The 24,675-nt window shown below is 41.0% G+C and overlaps 1 protein-coding gene and 1 pseudogene across 2 annotated transcripts in view; one reads left to right on the top strand and one right to left on the bottom strand.

Annotated features, from left to right (window-relative positions):
• grid1a (glutamate receptor, ionotropic, delta 1a) overlaps positions 1-24,675 on the bottom strand; it is a 307,772-nt gene that overhangs the window by 213,815 nt on the left and 69,282 nt on the right. The gene's annotated exons all lie outside the window — the stretch shown is intronic.
• LOC147316023 (uncharacterized) lies at positions 12,516-14,615 on the top strand (annotated as a pseudogene).

Below are 24,675 nucleotides of genomic sequence, written 5' to 3'. Positions count from 1 at the left end.
TAGTGTTTTAGTCCAGCAATGTATCAAACCACAACAAAATCAAGATATTTAGTGAGCAGACAGGCTCCAATACCAAACTTGTGGACTTCAGAGAGGCCACACGAATGCTTTAAGTGATAATTAGCTGGCAACTGAATAAACTTTACAGTTTGCTGAGGGGTCCTTTCTACTTATTAACCCATCCTAAACCCTCTGCTAGTAGCTGGAATCATGTAGAAGCAGTACAAACAATGATAATATTAAATAAATTCCTTTGAATTATGTCCCCCTGTGGAGAAATATCACAGTATGCTTAAGTAAGTGCATGACTATGGTGCAGACAATGCGGTGTTGTCCAAATACAGTGGACACATACAGTACAGTGCCTTTCATATTATTGGGATTGTTGTAGTTTTGTAATCCACCACAGTGGATTGTAAATCAAATGATCAATATGTGATTGAAGTGAGGACTTTCAACTTTAATTTATCATGTTTTGCAAAGGTTTTGCATTTTTGAGGGATCCAAATGCCTCAAAAATGCTGCAATCTGATCAGACAGCGCTACAAACATTATGGAGGGAATGGAGAAGAAGTAGCTAATTTGTGTGACTAAGCTATCTTTTTACTTGCGTACAAAACCAGTATCTCTGCTTAAACCTACTTAGTGCATCACTAAACTGCATTTTACCAAGACTTGACCCAGGGGCTTTTGAGAATTTTAATGAACTGGTACTTCAAATAACTCAAAAAGAGAGGTGCCGTAGTATAGCATGTTTGAAAAGACTAAAATTAATTTCCTTGTGGCAACATAATTCATGAATAATTATCAAACAGATTTGCTGTGTGTGCCACTGACAAAGCTGCTTTATTGGTTTAATTAGGATTTCCATCACAGTAAAATCTGAAGGACTTATTAATTTAATTACAAATGTTTAGATCTTTTTCTTGGATTTATTTAACTACAGCTGCTTACGCTCACTGGTCAATTTGTTAGGTACATCTGTTTACCTGTTTTTACTTATTTTAAATCTTCAACCACGGTGAAAACAACAAGAAAGAATTTCATGCTTTCATACCAACAGAGCATCCTCTAAACACCACAGCCTACCTGGGTATTGTTGCTGACCATTTCCACTCATTAATGACCACAGTGTACCCATCTTACACTGTGGAGCCATGTCACATTGCTTAAGTCATCTCAGGGAGGGTTTTTTAACATGACATTGAGTTCACTGTACTAAAATGGTCTTTATTATCACCAGATCTCAATCCAGTAGACTACGATTGGGATGCGGAGATTCATATGATGGATGTGCAGCTCACAAATCTGCAGGGACTGTGTGATCCTGTCATGTTAATAGGGACCAAAATCTCTGAGGAATGTTTCCAGCAACTTGTTGGATCTATGTTGTGAAGACTCAAGGCAGCTCTGAAAGCCAAAGGGGATCAAACCCTGTACTAGCAAGGTGAAACTAATGATTTGGCTATTTGTTTTTAGATTTTTGTTTAGTTAGCTTAATTATTAAAGAGGTAGCTTGGGGAGGACTAAGTTTAAACTGAAAGAATAATAGAGAGTAAATAGAGATACATATAATTTGCCATCAGAAATAAGTCATAAGTTGTGGAAAAACTACTAAGCTCAGTTGTTCGTTGTGTTCCCGAAATTATGCCATTCCTTCATTTTTGAGATGGAACATGGTGCTGTACTGAGATACAGCTATTTAATAAAATATGAAAGGCCTTTTTAGTCAAAATGTATATTATAAATGATATCCATAATCAGAGAATTAAGGTGTATACACTAGCTCAAGAAATTCACACCTGTTGGCAGCTGTTGTTGACACCTGTTGGTTGGTAGACTCATTCAGTTACAAGTGCTCAATGGGCTATGTCTTACTTAAGACTGCTGACTCAGCTGTGCAATAATTGAGTAGTGATTGAATCTTTAAATGATGATTAGATCCAGCATTTGTTCTTTTCTGCCCCTTAGTAGTGAAATAGAAACTCTGCATCTCCTATTGTAATGTTACTAAAAAGTCCTGGGATCCTATTGCTTAGGTCGCTTCTGCTCCTCATGTTCAGCCAGTAATGTAACTTTTGATCCAAACACCCAACCCCAAATTTGTTGTCTCAAAAATGGGGAAAAAGATGCTGTCTTACCTGCTAAAAGTTCTGTTCTCAGTTTGAATTATACATATAAGTCTGGAATCTGAAACGACATTTCAGAGGTGTGCACACTGTGGATGGATGCCTATGTTTATGGATTTATGCAAGTCCATTTCTGGGTTTTGTATATGCTTTCTGCAACTCTATATGAGTATTTCCACTGTGATTGGAGGGGCACTGCAGCATTGTTAAAGCCCATCATTCTACTTTTTCTTTTCACATTTTCATATAAAGAGCTGACAGCCTATTGAAAATCATTATAGCTGCTTTCAGCACCTTGTGGCACTGTAATGAATACCTCTTTTTGAGGTATGGCAATGGGAAAGCAAACAGTACCTGCTTCTCCTTTATACCTGTCATACAGAAACACAAATAAACACACACACACACACACTGACACATGAAAAATAGACTGTTTGGCACCTGAAGACATTCAGATATGTAGTATAATATTTTAAGAAAATATGCAAATATTATTTTTCTCTGTCCCAAGACTACACAAAGAAAAGTACATGTTGCAATTGTGTTTAGTGCGTTTGAGGGTGAGAAGAGCTGGCGGGTGGGAGCGGGGCATGCATTTGCAGTCATGCTGCAGTAATGGAATCAAAGACTGATGAGTGTGCACACAAGGCTATTTACTCTGCCTGGCTCCAAAACAAAAAGCCACGATCCTCACTATCTTTCTTCCAGTGGCCCTTTTACCCTATCGCAGAACATATGTCCTCCTGCTCCCCCTCCACACCCCACCCTGAACTCGGAGTTAATCATTTAGAAATAATTAAATTCAATAAAGCGGAACAGATTAAATAAGAAACAACGACTGGGCGTTAAGGGGCAGGGTGTGTAGCAGCAGCTTCCTCCTCCACTGTACGGAAGAGCAAATGATTTGCCGAAACAGATACAGAGGCAGGCAGACAGAGAGTAATAGAGGGAAAGAGACTACAGATGACTTACAAGAGTTTCAGCAGGAGAAAGAGAGAGACAAATGTGTGGAGCATAACATAAAGGTACGACAGAGGATAAGAAAAAATACGGAAATAACAGAAGAAGTGTGCAGAGAGCAGAGAAGCTTGAACAATGGTTAAATATTCATAAAGGCTGAGTGGTGATGGGTAGTGACGTAGAGCACTGAGGGAGACAGAGGAGACTGAGGAGAGCAAGTCAAATAATGAGCATAGAGAGAGACACCCTCATGCTTTACGACGCAGCTGGAGGCACACAGGCAGTCTAAGTGCAGACAAGACTCAAATACAAATGTGCAATTAGGGTCAGGCAAGTGCACCTGGACACAAATGCACGCAAACGTCCATTAGACACAAGAGAATATTGTTTGAAAAAACTGCGTATAACTAAAGGCCAACTGGCCTTCGAGATTTTACTTACTGTGAACGAATTAAATACCACCAATATCATCGGTGATTTTTGCACAACCATTTTCCTGTTAACCTACCTCCACTGGTTCTTACTGAAGATAATAAAAAACATTTAATAATGGTCACACATCTTTGTTCCATTATAAAAAAAAAAAGGGGATTTCAGCAATTAGCAGGGTATTACACTTTTGTGCACTTGTTACTGAAACTGTACATGGCAGGTGACAGTTCAACTCAAATATGTCCATGAACATGTCAGCCAGTGGAACAGTGTGGCTCACTGACATGAATTTTAGATATTACACCCAACAAGGTAGATCTGTAGCACAGAGGGATCATTTATACCAGACTCAGGTTACACAAGAAATAACTGTTAGCACAGTCAATTCAGCTTTGGTCTTACTCTGGATTTCTAGACATGTTAAAAAAATATAGACCTTCCCCTGACTCATCCTTTAAGGACAAAGTAATATGTTCTCCAGTAATTGGATTCCCATTGGCTACTGCCTCCTGAGAGCAAGCAGGGCCAATACAGACCTGGCTAAATGTACTGCTTTTCACAGTTTACACTTTACACTGCTTTACCTAATTTTGATTTTTTTTTTTTTAAATATATAAAATGATAATACACGACATAAGAACACACACATTAACCAGGTAAAATACATATTTAGGCAGAATTTTGCAAATATTTATTTTTCTTTTTTAGCAGCATAGTGCTTTTTTTCCCAATTATTTTTGGGCCATGTCAAGGCTCCAAAAGCCCAAAGGTGATATAAGGGTGGCGGCTCACTACAGTTTTTCTTTGCTACATGGATAATTTTAGTTCAGCTGGGTGTCTTTCCTTTTGTCATTTCTTTAAGAGTTCAAAATGTGTTAATTAAATAAATAACATGTAATTTTCTCTGTAGCACTTCATGGATTTCATAAGCAACACACTTTAGTTGTTCACACAAAGCATAAAAGTAAAAAACAATATATACAGTGTTATCTTCATTTTTAGATATGCAGCTCCCAGTGTTCTTGTTTTGTGTGGAAACCGGGTCCAAATGGCTCTTTGGGTGTTAAAGGTTGCTGACCCCTGACTTAGACAGAAGTTCCAGGATTCATTTTGGGCGTTTCAACTGTGTTTCTTTTTTTTTTTTAAGTTGGCTCTGGCTTCAGCAAATTCTCTCTTAGCTTTGTACTGGAGAAGAAGCTATTGACCAGGCTGCACTGGATTGGACATAAACACTGTATTAGTGTGATTGGTTGGATAGAGTTGATCCATGCTCGGGGCAGCCTGTCTGCCTGCCTGCTGCTGCTAACCAATCTCAGAGGGAAAATCGGAATTCAATTAGTCTGGCTAGAGGAGCTATCTCTCTCCCCCGTTCTCTTTTTTTATATTTGTTATCCAATCTCTTGGTCTTTCTCCTACTTGCCTTGTGCTATCATCCATACTTTCTTTCTTTCTCTTATTTCTTCATCCCCTTTCTACTCTTCTCGCTATCTCAGTGAGAATTTCCTTACAACTGCTGCTGCTAAACTGACTCAGAGGGGAGAACGGTTTTCAATTAGTTCAGCCTTAGGAGCTCTCTCATTTACTATTCATCCTGGCATTCTTGCGCTTCATCCGATGGTCAATCTGATCTCTCTTTTGGCTTTTTTTCATATGTATCTTTTCTGCCCTCCTCCTGCCTACACACAGCTGAAGTATAAATCCTTATTGATGGAAGGGTAGGGGGATGAGGGAGGACACAAAAAGGAAAGCTAGAGGGGAAAAGAGAAGACAATAGCCATAAGAGGCAGTTGACATCCAGGGAGCTATTAAAAAGGGGGAAAGGGGAGATAAAAGAGGCAGGAAAGGGTGAGATGGACCTGTAAAGAGAAATGATGGGATAATAGAGCGAAAAAAGTAAGAGGTGTAAATAACTGGTTAGGATGGCAGCGAGAGAAACGAAGACACGGAAATGAGAGCTAGGTAGAGAACACAAATAAAGTGGAGAGATGGAAAACAGGTAATAGATGAGGTCAATGAACTTCAAACAGATTAATATGTACAATACAAACATTGAAGAAACAGTGGAAAGCTAAGAGAGAACAAGGAGAAAACATGGGATACAGTCATGAAATTCAGCCTTTCATACAACAAGCGTTCTGAAATCCAGTCAACACATCCCTGTACTCCATGGTCATAGAATTACAGCCATTACAAGGCTGTTGACCCACAAAAAAATGCATTATCACAGACTCATATGACACAACAAACTGATCTTGTGAGAGTGCAGATAGGGACTACTTTCAAAGCCTTTCAAATAGCAGGGAATTCGAGTTACACAGTTTTCATACATTTCTTTTTCAATGTGTTATCCACCATCCCCGCACACCCACCTGTGGACATTTTATTGCTTTGAGTCAGTATTGGGAAATGGTAGAGAGTTGCCTGGAAAGCACTTCAGGTTTTATTAATATTACTATAGTGTGATATACACACTGTGCTCCAGCACCTGCCAGCGGCTCGTAATACGCTCATCCACAAATCCCAGGAGTATCACGGGTGGACCGCTTCCCTTTGACGAGCATCTACTCTGAGTACTTTGAGGGACTTCAAAGTTGTAGTAAGTATAAAGTTTTCTATTACAGTCTAAGAGCGGGAAGTGCTTCACCACAAGCCAGCAGCGTAGCATGCCAGGAATTCCAAAAGAAGGTAGCCTAGGGATTTAAAGTTGAAAAGCATTAATTTAGCTGAAACGGTTAATATTCCTAATAATTTTTCTTAATAATCCTAAAATTCAAGTAAAAAAAGAAATAAAAGGACAATGGTATTCACATCACATTTGTTTTAAAGGCCTCAATTTTTGAAGAACAAGCAAATATATACTGTCTTTAGAGAGTGGGTGTACATTTTCAGTGCTCATGATACCAGCTTCATATTAAGCTCGGTGTTCATGAATTTAAACTGTCCTAATTTTGAATGCACACTTTTCCCCAACTGCACACACAGGAAAACTATGCACACGATTCTGAAAATATAAAGCTCATGTATTGATAACTTGACCAGAAAAGGTGGTGGCTCTGCACTGATTGTTTGTTTCGCATTGTACTGTATTGGTGAGTTTTGCTAATACTATGTAAGACAGGCAACATTTTTGTTACATATATACTTATTACTATAGATGCTATGTCAATGTTAACCCTACACTTCACCAAAAATAAGAAAACAGTAACTCATTTCCACTTGTATCGTATTGTACTGTATGCATTTGAATACGTAGCACGTAACCGCTTATAGTCAAAACATGAACACTTCTAGTGTTAGTGTTTTGAATGAATCACATTAGTGTTTATCCGATGGCATATTATGACTCTTGGTATTGTTTTGGCAGAAGGAATCGGTTTTGAGAAGAGGGAACGTGGTTTTTAGTGTCATGTTTTATTTTGCATGAGATCTGTGAAGTTTGGACAAAGCAGTTAACTCTTTTCAGTTTGTTTTCAGTTTTGAGAAATTGAGCCACAGTTTCTGGAAATGTGTTTACACATTTGGTAGAACTGTAAGATATCCTAACTGTGAATTATTATTATTATTTTTATATCTCAGATGTGTTCTTTAAATTCTTGCTTTTAAACATGCCTTGACTTGCGGTCACACTAGTTTTGAGTTATAGCTTCATAAAACAGGCTAATGCAGGCTTTTTCATTCGTTATGAAGCAACTTTCAGGTCGTGAGATTTGATCTTTGTTACAACTTGTTGTCAGATTTGCTGTTGTCTAAACAACAGCAGTCTTGCAACTACTTGGACATGTGTTTGTTGGAATGTAAAACCACACAATTTTGCTAATTTATGAGGTTGCTTTTAAGATATTCATGGAAAAGACTTTGAAAAAACTGCTGATCCCACGAAGAGACAGCGGGGCATAAATACTTTTGCTCAGCATGCTGTATGGGAAAGATAAGATGGCATAGAGGAGTGGTGGAAAACTGCGGAGTTAAAAGGGTTTTCAAGACCAATCACTCTCAGCATCCTTTTCTTTTTTGAGGGGAACTGCCCTGGAGCAAGCAAATTTAATTTGCAGTATTTATTTGTATGTATAGCTTCTTGAATAAAGGCTAAAGACAGAAAGCGAAGAGGTAAGGAAACACTGTGCTGGCTACGTGTATTTCTGTTTATGTGGGAGGAAGCTTTTTGGATCCCCAAAGAAGAAAATTCAGTTTCTTATCTGTCCCTGTGTTTCAAGGGGGATAAAAGCAATCTTCAAATGGCATCTGTAGTCGAGGAGCACTTGAACCTAATCAGCACCCGTCAGACCCAAATGGACCACAGAAGCGGTTTTGTGGTAAAAGAAGCTTAATGCCAATCACACCACCGATGCTCACATTCACACACATCAATCAGCTGTTCTCATATGGTCTAAGGTAATGGAGGCACTAAAATCGGACACCAGTTGTTCCTCTGGAGGAATAACAAACACTCTGACATTGAAAAGCACAGCTTTGCCACAGCAACACATGCAAGAACCCTGTAGTTAAGGGGCTAATCACAGCGACAACAGCCATGACCCTATAGAGGCTGTTCATTTGTTTCAGAGCCAAGAAAAATGCTTTTCTCCTCTTTGTCCTACTGACACTCCTACAGTATACAAAGGCTTTGCATCCTGCTAAAGCATCCCCCGCCTTCTCCTCCATCCACCAGGTGTTTTTCAACCTTCCATTCCTCTGAATTTTAGAGGACATGTTGGACTAGTAACAACTCACATTCAGACCACGTGGAGAGGTAGCATTAAATGTCACTGCAGCACAAATCATTGTAAGTTGGTGATAACAGACATTTGTTGGACCCATTAAAATCGACATTGGTCTCAGAATCGTATTATCACAAGTTAACATATAATTTTTTAAGATGAGAACATAAAACATTTATGCAACAAGGGTCTAAAAGAGTATGTGAAACAATCTTAATTCTATTTAAGTGGATTTACTGAACACACTGAAGGTGGGTACAATTTTAACAAAATTTTCTTTTATCTTTCAAAATTACGCATTTACTCATTCGGGGAATTTAAATCCCTTGTGCACAACAAAATAGTCAAAGTGAGTCATTTATTTGTTATTATATTTATGCGCATACAGAGTACAAAACATTAAAGAATTCAATTTCAGAGCAAAACCACAATACAAATATAATTTTACTCACGATCACTAACCTGGAAAGTTCATTATGTGGCTCACATTTTCCTTCTTGTCCCCTAAGGCTTTCATGTACAAGTAGTATAAAAGCTGTTTGTTTCTAGTAAGAGATAAGTAATACCAAGCAGCAGGTCGCCTAGATTGATGATTCCTTAAAAGGCTGCTGACACAAACTTTCAGTCATTTTATTTGAGTACTTGCATGAGTTACCTGTTGAGGAACAACCTCCAGATGGATGTGCCACTTATTGTTGTGCAACTGTGATAATTCTACCACACCGAATGTTGCAGAGTTTAGTGCAACATGGTATAAACTTCTTGATTGTATGCTCAAAAAAGCTTTTATTGTTGGACACATAAATTGGTATTTACTAAAATGTGACTTTTGTTTTCTCATAACTTAAAAATATAGAGACAAATCCAAGTAAACATGATTAAGATCTTATAAAAACAAGTTATTTCTAGTCTATGAGGATTTGACAGAAATACACACTGAAATTCAAAATGATATCATATTTTTTTCTCTATCCCAGTTTTTAAAAATTTGCTGAAGCCTTCCACCCTCTCTCAAACCTCTAAACAATCCAAGTTTCAGACTGTAAACTATTTAAAAACATCCAACTCCTCTGGCAAAACCAAATAATCATATCAACACAGTTTTATCTGTGCTCAAAACCAGTGTTCTCAAATGAAATCCAAACATTAAAAGATGATTACACCACTGAGCATTCACAGTCTATAATGAATGAAACTAAGGTCTAACTAGATGAAATTGTGTAAACGTTTTCCAAAAGTGTTACTGAATAAATTAACTTAAGACATTGGCTCAGAGAATAGGAGCAAGCAATTCAAAACTGCTCCTTTTTTACTGCTCTTTGAAAATAAGGTTTTAGTTACATTATTTTCATACAGTTTTCTCATAAGAAAAATAAACTAAAACCAAATTAAACAATATTGATTCAAGCCTTACAAACTATATTATACATTTGTGTAATGAGTTCTAGTTCCACTGGGGCATTTTGGAGAATTGTAGGGATCTTCTCTTCTTCTGCCACAACGCCATGCTTTTTTCAATAGCTGCAGAATGTGGGTTAGCATTGTCTTGCTGAAACATATGAGGCCTTTCCTGAAAAAGACACAGGAATGGGAGTATATGTTGCTGTAAAACCTGTTTATATCTTTTAGAATGTCTGGTGCCTTTGCCATAGGCACCAGTGCACCAATGCAGGTTTTTGAACTGAGTGCTGATAGCAAGCTGGATGGTCCCTCTCCTTTTTAGTCCAGAGGATGTGGTTTTCCAAAAATAACTTCAACATTTGAGTCACCTGACCACAGAACAGTTCTTAAAATTTGCCTCAGTCAATTTTAAATCATCTTTGGAAGAGAGAAGATGGTGGTGTTTCTGGATCATGGTCACACTTGGCTGTTTCTTTGCATGATTGAGCTTTAACCTGCATTTGTGGATTGCACGGTGAACTGTGTCCACAGACATTGATTTCTGGAGATGTTCCTGAGCAAGTGCGATATTTTCATGCCTATTTTCAATGCATTGTTCACAGGCATGAAGCATTGATGTTTGCCTTATCTCTTCTACACAGAGATTTCTCAAGAATGATTTGATGATATTGTGTGGGTTTTTTTAAAAAAAATAATGTCATATACAAAGTCAAAGTCATTCAGGAGCAATATTCTGAAATGGCTCCACAATTTGTGGATGTGTTTTTTTTTGCGGATTGGTGAGCCTCCTCGCATCTTTACTTCTGAGAAACTCTGCCTCTGTAATGCTTCTATTCATACCCATTTATCTTACTGTCCTGCTGCTAATGAACCTAATTAGATCAAATTACATTAAAAATGTTCCTCCAACTGTTTATTTCTAGTACCACATATTTTTGTACTCTTTGTTATCCCCATACTAACTTTTTTCTAAATGTGCTGCTAACATCAAATAGAAAATTAGCTTGTTTTTTTAATGAAATGCTAAAATAACTAGCATTAGCATTATTGTCTAATATCAGTAGGTTTAAACTTGGGTTTAATCTTTTGCTGTGCTGAGAGTAAATGGTTTTCCATCTTTTTGTGTCTGCCCTGGGATAGATTGGTGACCTGTGTACTATGCATCACCTCTTGCCCTATTTGAGGACAATTTGAAAAAAGTCTTCAATTCATTGCAAAAATGTATAATATGTAATATAGAATGATCAGCTAAAAGGGGGGATATTAAATGTAGAACAGATCAAAGTTTGCTCACAGGTGGCTCAGCACAGCTATAGCTGTATATCCAAGTTTCACTGAAGGAGTCAGTGAGGAAACACAGTTAATTAACCTGTGAAAAGTTCATGTACTTGTTGAAGCAGTCGTGACTTTTAATGACTGGGTAATAAAACGAAGGCCATGTTTTTAGAAAATGGCAGGGAAAATCTTTGAAAGGAAAACAGTTTGATTCTTATGAATAGTAATGCGATTACTGTTAGACTGCATTTGGCTATGAAAAGATCCATCATTGCTATCGGGTAGGATGGGCTCCATGCCACTGTCTGTCTGTCTGTCTGTGTGTGTCTGTATGTGTGTGATACAATGACAAACTCCACCTGAACCCACTTAAATCCTGCTTGGCTGGACATTGAGTGGTCTGAACAATTTGGAGAGGGTATCCCATGGAAAGCAGGAAAAGAGCACTGCCATGGCCACATGACGCTTTGTTACACTGTCAGTCTCCAATGTTACACATCTCAAAAATCCTATAAGCACAAAACTGCTCTAGTTGGAGCTTATTTATGCTTTAAGGATCTGGGCACACAAGGTGGCACTTAAGCCAAAAAAACATTTAGATAGTGTCAGTGGGTGGTACTTTCCCGCTGTGTAACCATAGCAACATTCCATGTAGTGAGGCTGTGGCCTACATGCTTTCTTGCTGTAAAAGTTCCATTTCTTTAAAGTCTCACTCCTTTTTAAAGCATGCACATCTGTCATCTGTCAGTATGTGCGAGATAGATGTGAAATATGCTGTGAGGGTTTTTTTGTGCTTGTGCACAATAATTCTCAAGTAGCTGGCTGTAACTATCACATTGAATTGCTATTCTAATATATGCAAATGATGTGCTAATATATTTAAACTTAAGTGGACGTGACAGCATAGCATACAGTAAATGACTGTTTTGTAATAGATTTAATATTCAGTGAAACCACAGTGATTAGTTTGGTGTAAAGACCTCGAGTGTTTTAATCATCACATGTCAGGGTCCTGGGACTGGGCGACCCAGGATCCCTGAGCAGTTATGTATTATATTATTATTATTATTATTATTATATGTATTTTGGTATTGCTGCTGCTCTCCTCCATGATTGTAGATGTGAGTGTGTGTGTTTATGTCTGTGGGGATGCTTGGAGGATGGAGCTCAGCCACCTGCAGGCCTGAGGGGTGTGGCCCTGCGGAAGGACTGGCCACACCCGAAGCCACACACCTGCCGCTGATCAGGGCTCGTCGGGGGAGCTACTTAGGAGAGTCTTGGAGCTCCCACCGACGCGGGATCATTGCTTGGGACTCCACGTTAGTGACCCAGTTTAGGTTTTGGTCGTGTAGTGTATGCCTGCCATTGTTCAGTGTCCTGACTGCTGCCGCTATTGTTTCCCGCAGGAGGAGCGTGGAGGGCTTAAGGAGCAGCAAGCACCGGGAGTGCAGACACGGGAGCAGAGAGCACTTGGAGGACACGACACGGGAGTCTGGGGAGAAACACGGGGAATTATTGTTGTTTGATATCACCCTCTGTAAATAAACACTGTCTATACGTAGAGCACCGCGCCTGGGTCCTCCTTCCCCACTCCTTCCACGGTGTGCCATGCCACACCGTGACAGAATGATCCCGCCACTTATGGACCCAGCGGTCTCCGAGGAGAGGCTCAGGAGGGAAATTATGGACAAAGTGTACCGCATGTGTGAATTATGGTGGGAGAAGCCTGCGGAAGGTTTGCGTCACGCCGTGGAGAGGCGGCTGCAGGAGATGCTTTTTAAATTCCCCTGGCTGGTGGACTCCCTTAATGCGGTGGTCCTGGACTTCCTACTTTCCACCCTCCACCTCCACTCTCCTCCTCAGGCTGCCCACCAGCTCGGACAGCTGGTGGATTCACTGCCTGAGACGCCGGCCCCGACGCCGACACGGAAACGACGTTCGCGCCGCCAGCGTTCCTCACCGCAGCTAAATCCACAGACATCTCAACAGCCGGCTGTGGTGAGTCATATGGACAATTCATCGTCACTCACCTCAACTGTTTACTCTGGGGCTATGTTTATACGGTCAGCTGCCCAGCCGGTAGCCAAAGCGCAGCCCGCGGCCCAGCTGGTCGCTGTACCTCAGCCTATCGCCCGGCTAGTGATCCAGCCGTCACCTGCTGAATCATGCCCCGCGACATCTACCTCACCGCTTACCGTTTCATCCTGTTCACCATCCACATCACACGCTCAGCCATCTTCTCCACCAGCAGCAGCCTCCATTCCACTGCCCACTCCAGCGGCCTTGTCCGGAGAGAGCGACCTCACCCGCGTCCAACGCCTGATGGACTGGGTAACTCACACCACCAACACAAGGGCAAGAGTGGTGGGGTTAAACGCCATCGAGGCAATCCTGGAGGGAGACCCCTACCTCGGCCAGCTCAAGGGAGTTTCCGCCTGCCTTTGCACCCTGCGTAAAGCCCGGGGGGTAGTGCAAGCTCGGGAAACCTCAGACTTCGTCCAGCTGCAGCAGGAGCTCAGCATGCCCGAGCAGGAGCTCAGCGAGCCGGAGGAGCCCGCACCGTCAGCTGAGGCGCTCAGCGAGCCGGAGGAGCTCAGCATGCCCGAGCAGGAGCTCAGCGAGCCGGAGGAGCCCGCACCGCCAGCTGAGGCGCTCAGCGAGCCGGAGGAGCTCAGCATGCCCGAGCAGGAGCTCAGCGAGCCGGAGGAGCCCGCACCGCCAGCGAGGAGCTCAGCATGCCCGAGCAGGAGCTCAGCGAGCCGGAGGAGCTCAGCATGCCCGAGCAGGAGCTCAGCGAGCCGGAGGAGCCCGCACCGCCAGCTGAGGAGCTCAGCGAGCCGGAGGAGCTCGGCATGCCCGAGCAGGAGCTCAGTGAGCCGGAGGAGCCCGCATCGCCAGCTGTGGAGCTCAGCATGCCCGAGCAGGAGCTCGGCGAGCCGGAGGAGCCCGCTCTGCCAGCTGAGGAGCTCAGCGAGCCGGAGGAGGAGCTCTCGCTGCCGGAGGGACCTCCACGTCTAGCGCGGCCTCCTCGCCGTCCACGTCCGGTGCGTCCACGTCAGCGATCGGCGCGTCATGGACCTGTTGCCACGCCTCGCTGTTGCTCACCGGAGCAGCGACGTTGCCATCGGACCCGTGGCAGGCCGCCGGAGGAGCAGCGCCGCCGCCACCGGACCCGTGGCAGGCCGCCGGAGGAGCAGCGCCGCCGCCACCGGACCCGTGGCAGGCCACCGGAACCGTTCCACCGCCACCGGACCCGTGGCAGGCCGCCGGAGGAGCAGCGCCGCCGCCACCGGACCCGTGGCAGGCCACCAGAACCGTTCTGCCGCCACCGGACCCGTGGCTGGCCGCCGGAGGAGCAGCGCCGCCGCCACCGGACCCGTGGCAGGCCCCCTGAACTGTTTTGCTGCTGCCGCCGGACCCGGGGCCGTCCGCCGGAGCTGCTACGTCGCCGCCGTTGGGCTCGAGGTAGGCCCCCTGAACTCTCTTGTTGTGTTGATGGGCCGCCTGTGACTGTTTGTGGCGTCTTTTCGTTTTCTTTTTGCACCGCTGCGGGATGCGCGGTCTGACTCTGAGACTGTGGACTGGGTCGGTTTGTTGTTTTGTTGTTTTTGCTTGTTTTGGTTCTGGCCCTCCGTCCTGGTTCCCCCAGCCGCCCGCCCTGGGTTGGTTGTGCTGTTTTTTGTTTTGGTTTTGGGGTCGTCGGGAGCCGACCCTTTGAGGGGGGGTACTGTCAGGGTCCTGGGACTGGGCGACCCAGGATCCCTGAGCAGTTATGTATTATTATTATTATTATTATTATTATTATTATTATTTTGGTATTGCTGCTGCTCTCCTCCATGATTGTAGGTGTGTGTGTGTGTGTTTATGTCTGTGGGGATGCTTGGAGGATGGAGCTCAGCCACCTGCAGGCCTGAGGGGTGTGGCCCTGCGGAAGGACTGGCCACACCCGAAGCCACACACCTGCCGCTGATCAGGGCTCGTCGGGGGAGCTACTTAGGAGAGTCTTGGAGCTCCCACCGACGCGGGATTGCTTGGGACTCCACGTTAGTTACCCAGTTTAGGTTTTGGTCGTGTAGTGTATGCCTGCCATTGTTCAGTGTCCTGACTGCTGCCGCTATTGTTTCCCGCAGGAGGAGCGTGGAGGGCTTAAGGAGCAGCGAGCACCGGGAGTGCAGACACGGGAGCAGAGAGCACTTGGAGGACACGACACGGGAGTCTGGGGAGAAACACGGGGAATTATTGTTGTTTGATATCACCCTCTGTAAATAAACACTGTCTATACGTAGAGCACCGCGCCTGGGTCCTCCTTCCCCACTCCTTCATCACAAGGTTGTTGGAAAAAAAAAAAAAAGCCTAAAAATGAAACACCAAATGAGACAGTGAGAAAATCTAACAGCTTCAGCACAAAATCCATGAGAAAAGGCTGTGAGCTTAAAATGGTGAGCGACCGCTTTGAGCCAAATGTAGAGTGAACACTGGCAATGACTTTACAAGATGAGAAGCACTCAGGAAAAACCTGGGATGTGATGATGATGATGTGGGTCTCGAATTGCTGCTGATTTTCTCTCTGGTTGGCTCTTCCTATTTTTGTGAGAGAGGAGCTTTGTTATTATTCTTATTATTCAATTGTGCTTTAATTTAGTGGCTTTTAGACATAATTATATGTTGTTTTTAATTTGAGAAATTGAGATTTCAGTTTTACAAAATGAATAATATAGTTTAAATATAAACCTAAGTTTGTGTTGTTTTTTTTATATTTACTTGGTCATGTTTTACCTCTATTTTAATAGTGACAGTAGAGAGGAAGGCTGTGAATCGCAGGCGAGAACAGAATGAATGAAATACATGAAATGGTGTGTGGCTAGGATTTGAACTAAGGATTCCTTCCTGCAAGATTTGTTGTTCCTAACTGCAGAAGGAAGACCTCTAGCAAATGCTACACGGCTTTGCTTCAGCCTGCTTTGTAGGTAGTAACTACCTTTCTCATCTGGGAAAAGTGGTAAGATGCAGAAAGACATTGTAAAGTTCCAGCAACATGACTTTACTCCCTTTTAGAGGCAGTGAACACAGTGTACAATCTGGCTGCTAACAGTTCTGCTCATACCTGGGCACTTAGACACATTTTAAGTGCTGTAGCTACCTGTCAGCATGAGCTCTTACAGATGAGATCATGTACTATAAACATTACTCTCACTCTCACACACACATAGAGCATAGGGGAACCTATGTCACAAATACATTATCCATTAGGCCACCTACCTAAAGAAAAATGCTCTACCTCTAATGCAGGTATCTATTGCTCATGGTATGTGTGCCTATAGAGCCCACTGTTATTAGGGACATAAACACGAAAGCAGACATTAGCACAAACGCATGCACACGCAAAACATAGCAACACAAGGAAAACAGAAGTCAAATTGTTTATCACAAAACTAAAACCCCTTGGAGATTAAAGTAAGGTGACTAATTATCAATTTCACAATATTTTTAAGATAATGAGTTTTGCTTGACGATTGATGAAAACAAAAGCCGACTATATGGTAAGCCTGCTAGCCAATGAGCTGCCCACAGGACATCAACTGATTTCCTGTGAGCAGCCGAGACTTTCCAAAGCACTGAACAAAGCGTAATCCCTTACCGCACAAACTCAGCATTGAATGGTAGCCTATAGAAACAGCTTGTCACTGAGCAGAATACAAGCAGATTGTGTATTGGAAAAGTGCTGCATGTTATTTCTTTTTCAGTTTACCAAAATAATATAAGTTAAAATGATTCTTCCACAAGAAAAGTATACCACGAAACAAAATTTTTGTAAACAATTGCCAAAATACGACTGCCATTGTTAGAAAGCAGAAGGAAATGAAATATAGATTGATGTAAACTTGAAAGCAGGAGACTGTGACACATTGAGGTTTTGGTATTTATGCTTTGAATATTTGTTTGCCTACATATGTTAATGTGACATTATGTGCCAACATGTGCATTTAGGCAATACAGAAATGAGAGGCGCACAGGAAGTGAGCATCTCTTTCTGTTTGGTCCTTTGAGACATTAGCGTCTGTGTCACTGAGTAATTATCAAATGATTAGCCCACAGAAATTCACCAGAGACTGGAAACAGATCCTCAAAGCAGGATTACGGTGGCTTCTACATATTTGATCTGTTGTCTTTTCATTTCTCCCTTTTCTTTCCTACATTACTGAACAACTTAACATTAAACCTCTCAAAACCCATAAGCAACCATGCAAAAAGGAAGAAAACAAAACCCTCTGTTACGCAAACAGCTGGATACACAAATGCAGTTTACAGTGACAAGGAGTACAGGAGTGACACACAGTGTATGTCAGCTTGAATCCAGAAGCATTTTTGTTCCTTTCTCTTTCATCACGTTTTCCCTGTGCAGTGTTCGTCTCAACCACTTAACGGTTGCACAGTCTCATCCAAACTGACTGGCTATGAGCAGCACCCTTGGAGTTTGTACCAATGTTTTTCTGAATGGCTTAAAACAGGAACTACACTTTTTTGAAAACATATTTGCAATGTCCCAAGATTTCAAATTTAAAACAAAGGTTTTCACCTAGTTAGACTAAATTGATCTGAAATCTGTCTTTTTCAGCACAGTGATTGCAGTTCATCATCCCAACCACAGGGGGAAGATGTCAAACACAGCACAGATGTTATTTATTGGGTTTTTTTAACGATATAATTTAACAAATATGTCCCAGGTCTGAGTTCACAGCCATCAAGGGTGAGTTGAAGGTTGATACGAGTGATGGATGGGAACAATCTCAGAGCCAGAGGAACGGGACTATGAAGAACAATAGCTCTTATCAACAGTGAAAAGCATGAAGGGATTGCTAACTAAATATAAACAGTACTACATTTGTGGCTTTTCCTATCAGTGAGAGCATGAAGCCAGTTCTGTTGTTATTATTTATCTTAAATATTGACTTTTATTGTAATTTTTTATCTCTAACTGGCATTTTCCAGAATTGAAAATGTGTATTTAACCACCATATTTAATAACTCTGACACATGGCTGTTTAGCAACCATGAGGAAGGCCATGTATGAAGTGTTTTTTTTTTTTTTTTTTTCATTTGTAAACTTGAAACTGAGTACTGGAAAAGAGAGAGAACACAGCTCTTTTCACAGCAGTCACCTTAAACACAGAGGCCTGCTTGAATCTATCCTCTTAACCATGGGCTCTGCAAGACAGATTGAACTGAATCTTTAAATTGCATTGACATGAAAGACTTCTGAATGTGAAAAAGGTTTATTCACCAAAGACAGACGATTTCACTAGAAATACCAGATCAAGTTAGCATTTTCATTGGACCTGAAACTCAGAAAGAACAGTTGAGCTCGACTACAAGGCCTCCAAGCTTGTTTTTTTCCCCCTATTTTGTTGTGACTGTCAAAATATTACTGTGACTAGGTAAATGTTGCCAATGTTCTATTTGGAGAAATTATCCTGAGAAGTGTTTGGCATGCTTTGGTTGCATTAGTGCAGATTAACTGTTTTGTTAAACCGTTCGTTTACCGTCTGTGTGACAAGGTTTGAACAAACTAACTGTATTTAGAAATCTGAGAAACAAAATGTATAAAACCAATCTGCCCAAAGTCACCTTATTTATTATATGCTATTATTATTTGAGTACTGTTACTGAAAAAGCATTGAAAAGATCAGGCTTTTATTTATAATTGGAGCACAATGTAGTGTTGCTACTTGAGTATATCTTTCCACTTCTGGCATATGATAAACTACTGTAAGCTACTATACCAAACAAATGGTGGTCATAATGTGATATAGCCAAGTGCACTTCATTTACAAAGCTAGATTAGCCACAGGGTGAGAGATATTTTCAATTTCAAGCCTAAAATTGGCTTAATTAAGGCCTCATTATGGGTGGAGAATATATTGGAAGGCAGTGACTACTTACACAAAAAGGTCAAAAACCAAAAAAAGAAAGAAAAAAAAATTCCTTTCTGTAGAATTTATTTAACACCTTTTTCTCAGAACTGGCTTTATAAAGTGCATGAAAGGAACTTGTGGATTTTTTGACACTGCAGAGCAAAAACCAAATCACCCTATTAATAATTTTGTCTATGCTCAAACCCAAACAATGGTTTCAGATCATACACATAGTTTTTCTAACTTTTTCTAGCATAAAGTGACATCCTCTGAACAAGATTTTCAGTTTATTTAACAAATCTATTGAATTTGTCACTTAAGGCAAAACCTTGTGCAGCAGTTAGTTAGTCATTTCCACAGCGAGTCTTTTGTTCTGTCTTCCTCCCCTCTTCCCAACCGGTCGCGGCAGATGGCCACCCCGTCCTGAGCCTGCTGGAGGCTTCTTCCTGTTAAAAGGAAGTGTTTCCTTCTCACTGTCACCAAAGTGCTTGCTCAAAGGGGGTCATTTGTTTGTTGGGGTTTTCTCTGTTTTCTTTGTATTACTGTAGGGTTTTTATCTAACAACATAAAGCATCTTGAGGAAACAGTGATTGTGATTTGGCGCTATATAAATATAACTGAATTGAATTCAATTGAAAGTTGGGCCCAGTCACACAGGTCTAGAGACCAATCAGCCACTCCCTGGCAACAGGGGGAAAAAGAGTATTCACCAACCCCAGTAACCAAAGCAATCGGAGGGACGTTTTCAGTGCCGCACCCATTTTATAACTGATTTCACATAGTGGCAGCCAGCAACTAAATGGAAGATATGGACATACTAGAAACACAAGAATGAATATCAGTAGGAACCATTACTGCCATTATCACATGTAGATCCAAGAACGTACTTAGAATTTTTGGGGGGGGGGGAAGTAAATGAGATCCACAAATTGTGTCTAAATAAAGCTCAGTGTTGTGCCAAAAGAGAGAGAGAATAATTTGGTTCAAAGATAGTGATTCAGAATTTTAGTGATTTAGAAAAATTGTTATCCTTTGCCAAATCTATTGCTTCGTAGGAGAAAGGTAACATTCAAGAGGACAGTTTGATAACAGCACCGTGTACTAATATCATGCTGTAAAGAAAAATGACATGGAAGATTATTAGTCATTAAACTTCTAAAAGCTGAAGTACAAAATGAAAATGACTAGCAATATGATACTTTTGTAATAAGAGTGAAATAGGACAGTCATTTGAATTTTGTTTTACGTTGCCATTGTCATCATTTGATTACCCAACCCTCACTAATAAGCCAGTTTTGTGTCAGTTATATTCACCAGCTGTATGAACCTCTTTCCCTGTGTATAGCCCACACTAACACATTCCTCACTGCCTTTATTTTCTTTCACCATGAGCTTTCTATACTCCATGCATATCACTTTAAGCAACCTACACACATTATGGCACACACATGCACACGCCAACTGTGGTAGATACAGACGCACGCACGCTGGGCACGGCTCATAAGGAACATCTATCAGCACTGAATATACACTTGTGAATCTAACGCTCAATAAAGCAAATATAAACCTCCAGTTCGTGTTATCTGTCTTCAGCAGGAGCCAAAGCTGTGACAGAAAGCAAAGAGAAGAGAAGAGAAGAGAAGAGAAGAGAAGAGAAGAGAAGAGAAGAGAAGAGAAGAGAAGAGAAAACGAGGACCAAGCCAAACAGATAGATCACTGCATCAGCTTCCCTACAGTAAGTGTATGTGAAATAAGGCATTATTGGAATACCAGACACATATACAATAAAATCTCCACTGTCATAACTGCAGCCACATTTACAACAGACACCTGCATTCCCCTCTCTTACATTCCAGTGGAGGGAAGTCCATTAAGCAGAGACCGAGTCTTGAAAGAGAAACCGAATCTGGTATTTCTAATGCTTCTTTTGCCTTTCTCTTATGTTTTCTTCATAGCTCTCATAATCTCAATTTACATGACATCACTAAGCTCTTTCTCTGTGACTACATGTTTCACTTGCAGGAGTGCAACTGAGACATTATACAAAATACATCCAAGACTATGTTTGCTTAAGAGCATTTCAGCATGTTACACACAATATTTTATTGCAAATATGGGGTTGTAGCTTATAGTATATGTGAATGTCCAAGACATGAACTCATCACTGCTAATAGGATACATCTGTGCAATGACAAATTAATGAGATTCATGTCAAGGCATTAATAAAGTGGAGTTACTGGTCACTTTTGAGATCAGCCTTTAGGGTGTACTGTCACCATACAGGAGCTAATTTCACACATACTGTTGGTTTTCAATATAGATGGCTTCAAACTGTCCACTCACAGTACATTTAATAAATGAAAAAAAAAAACTATAATAAATATTTTAATGTGGAGCAACAACAACAGAAAATTGATTTGGATTTTTACAGTCAGAACATGCCCAGTGTATGAAGACAGACTTTTTTGTGGTTTACCGTATCTTGTAACATTCTCTGGCTACTTTATTAAAAAGATCTGGTCAATTCATTAACGTAAATATCTTATGAGCCAACTGCATGGCAGCAACTCGATCCCTTTATGCATGTAGACATGGTTAAGATGACCTGGTGCAAATTAAAAAACTAGACCTATTAACAGGAAAATATCAGGATTTCTTTTCTAAATATAGGGTTTACGAATGCAAGACCAAATCCACTATTATTTGAGACACAAAGCGGATAATAGGCATAAAATTGTAGAAGACGTTTCTGCTATAATCTTTTTTCTGTAGGTGTTCTTGCAGTCCAACTTTGTATTTCTGGATCGGAATTCAAAGCTACTCTAGGGAAGTTGTAGAAATAAAAACATGAAAAGTGCCCCATTCATAGATGCTTTGTTGAGTTTTATATTCAGTATTTCTCAGAAAAAGGTGCCAACAAGACACTTCTTCACTCATAAAAATATGCAGAATCATTTGTATTTTTTGTTTGTTTTTATCCGAACCGTAATCTTTTTTGTTGGGATTTCAAGACTTTTCTGTTTATTACTGCTATCACCTAATTGCTTAAAGGATTTCTACTAGCGGTAGAATGTAAATTGCACATTTGTATTTTTATACATATGTTCATCTATCAGCGTGTGCAATAGAAAAATACAAGACACCTACTGAAAACGACTGCAGTTTGCAAGCTGTCAGAAACTCCACAGGGTAGCTTTAGGACATAAAGTTGTGATGGGACTGCAATGTTTCAAAGGCACTGACAAACAACTTACAGTATTTTATCATAAGGGGATGACTTGGTAGTATAATCCTGTGCAAAGAAGCATTATCTAATAAGTCTAACTTTAGGAGTTAAAAATGTCTCTGAGAGTCTTACAGGTTGCACTAGGGAAGCGGTCCCCAACCCCCGGGCCTCGGACCGGTACCGGTCCGTGAGTCGTTTGGTACCAGGCCGCGAGAGTTGAGGCTCGGGTGTGAAATGTATGGTTTCCAGGGTTTTTATCGGTTTTCAGCGTTATTTTTGTTATTGTTTTTATCGTTAACTCGGTTTTCCTGGGTCTTTTCACGTGTGTTATGAATAAATCTTCTTTTTTTCAGGACCGGTACTAGTTTTATTTTGTTGTATTTATCCGCGACACCGTGAAAATATTGTCGGGCATAAACTGGTCCGTGGCGCAAAAAAGGTTGGGGACCGCTGCACTAGGGTAAAGTTTCTGCACTCAACTGCCAATACACATTGTTCCTTCCTTGAAAATACAGATGGTTCTCGTCTTTGTCAGTGCAATGAATCCCCCTAGTTGGTTGGGGGCATCCTCCTAGCAAAGCACATCACTCACAGGTGAAGTAGCTGGCAGCACCATGTGTCATAGTGGTAGCACATGTCACACCCCCCTCAGGCTGACAGTAGGGTTTGTAGTATTGCCATTTCCAATTGGCAGGAAAACTGAGAAAAAATCCCCTAAATGAATGGTCTATATGCAATGCAGATCATGCAAAAAGGAGTTCAAATGAGATATTGCTCTAATACCTTGTGTACAGTGTTTCTGCAAGCAACAAATGCATACAGTGTCTGACACACACAGAGATGTGTAGATTCGCCTGAGCCAGCCCAGCGTGAGACACTTTTCATGTGAATGATTTTCTCCTTCTCTGGGTGGTGTTTTTGGATCTTAGGGATTAGCTATGTTAGTTGGTTAGCAGACACTCTGTTGTCCCTGCTCCCTCATGAGAAAGGCCAAGCTTCAGTGACATCCGCCAATAAGACCTCCACTGGCCCCTGTTGCAGTCGACACAAACCACTGCCTTCCCTCTGGCCAAAAGCTTGACCAGTGCTGATTTCCTTCCTCACTCTGCAGTCATTTATGACTCTGCCTCGTGTTATCATAGCCCCAGGTGAAGCCATGCTTCCCTGGAACGAAAGTGGGAGGGAGAGGCTGATAAGGGAGTGACGGAGGGAGAAAGATAAAAAAAGAAGAGAAAGAAATGAGAGTGAGCTTTGAATGTAAAGATTTTAAAATCTCATCAGAGATCCTAGATGGAATTCCACCTATCCATTTTCTTCCACTTAATGAATTCAGAGTCATGGGTGAGGTAAGCCTATCCCAGCTACTAAGAAGGTGTTGTTTTTTTCTTCTTCTCTGTCATTCATTGTAGTATGGTGTAGCTGCAGCATCAATAAAAAAAATAAATGACTTGCAATTTTTTGTTCAGATGGAAACAAAACTACATGCTTTACTATGTAAATAAAATATATTCAGGAAATGCAATAGTCATGTTGCCATGGAACCAGTTTGAGAAATTGGGTATTTCTGTACAGTATGTATGTATGTACTGTAAGTATTCTGCTTTCTGAGAGATAAAGAGTGTGTCACACTTTGAGCATTGCTGCAGATATAACTATTTTTTTCTGTGTCTCAATCAGTTACTATGATGACTTCTATATAGTCGAGGGGTGTGTTTGTAATTGATTGAGCTGCGACATCCGTGTTGCAAGATCCATTTTGCTTTCATTCCTAAATCCTACCATGTAGTCCATAAAAAAAAGACATCAGGAGACAGTTCACAAACGCACGGCCAAAAGAAGAATTTCACTCCAAGTATTTTACAAATAAACCTCGTGCTCTTTGCACAGATATGCACACTAAGGTAGCTGACATTTGTCTGGGAATGTTTGAACAATTTTAGACTTTTTACCCATCCAGCATTTCAAATGTTAGATTAACTGGTATGTGTGTGAACATCTATAAAGAAATGAGATCAGACTAATACAAGAAAAGATCTCGGAGGATGACTTGTGTTTGATGGATTCTTAAAGAAAAGAGAAAAGAGTTATCGGTTCCTGTTATATCCCACTAAATTCTCAATCTTGACTTTAACCTTTTACACAATATTAGTCAAATCCAATAACTTTTAATGGCCCTCACCTTCCTGGGAGATAATGTTGATTAAAAACAACAACAAAAGACACAGGAAATTACTATACAGTGTGAGCCACAATCAATCTTGTATCTATTCACAGCAGAAGAAACATTATTGAACAAGAAACATTATGTTTATATACTTAAAATATACAGGAAATAGGCTGTTGGTTTTATGTTAAGTGAAAGCCTTTCGTGACTGAGGTCTTGTTTGACCTGAGTTGATTTACGGGCTGTCAAATGTCAAGAAACTCAGGCCATTATTTGCTGGATTAGGATCACTACCCTGATTGAAATGTAACATCAAAGGATAATCCTGCAGAGTGTGCAAAGGCAAAAATATTCCGCAGGGATATACAACAGACTGAGAAATTTATATTTATAGATGCTGTCAGTGAAATATATCTCAAAGTGAGACATCTTCAAGCTGAAAATCTTTCTAAATGTA

This window comes from Aulonocara sp. 'chitande type north' Nkhata Bay, linkage group LG13 (genome assembly GCF_057382095.1).
Source record: "Aulonocara sp. 'chitande type north' Nkhata Bay isolate Kocher_YH1m ecotype deep benthic linkage group LG13, A_spYH_male_GT1.1, whole genome shotgun sequence".
Lineage (NCBI taxonomy): Eukaryota > Metazoa > Chordata > Actinopteri > Cichliformes > Cichlidae > Aulonocara > Aulonocara sp. 'chitande type north' Nkhata Bay.
Note: the sequence above shows the minus strand (reverse complement) of the source record. Positions and strands in the feature narration are given on the sequence as shown.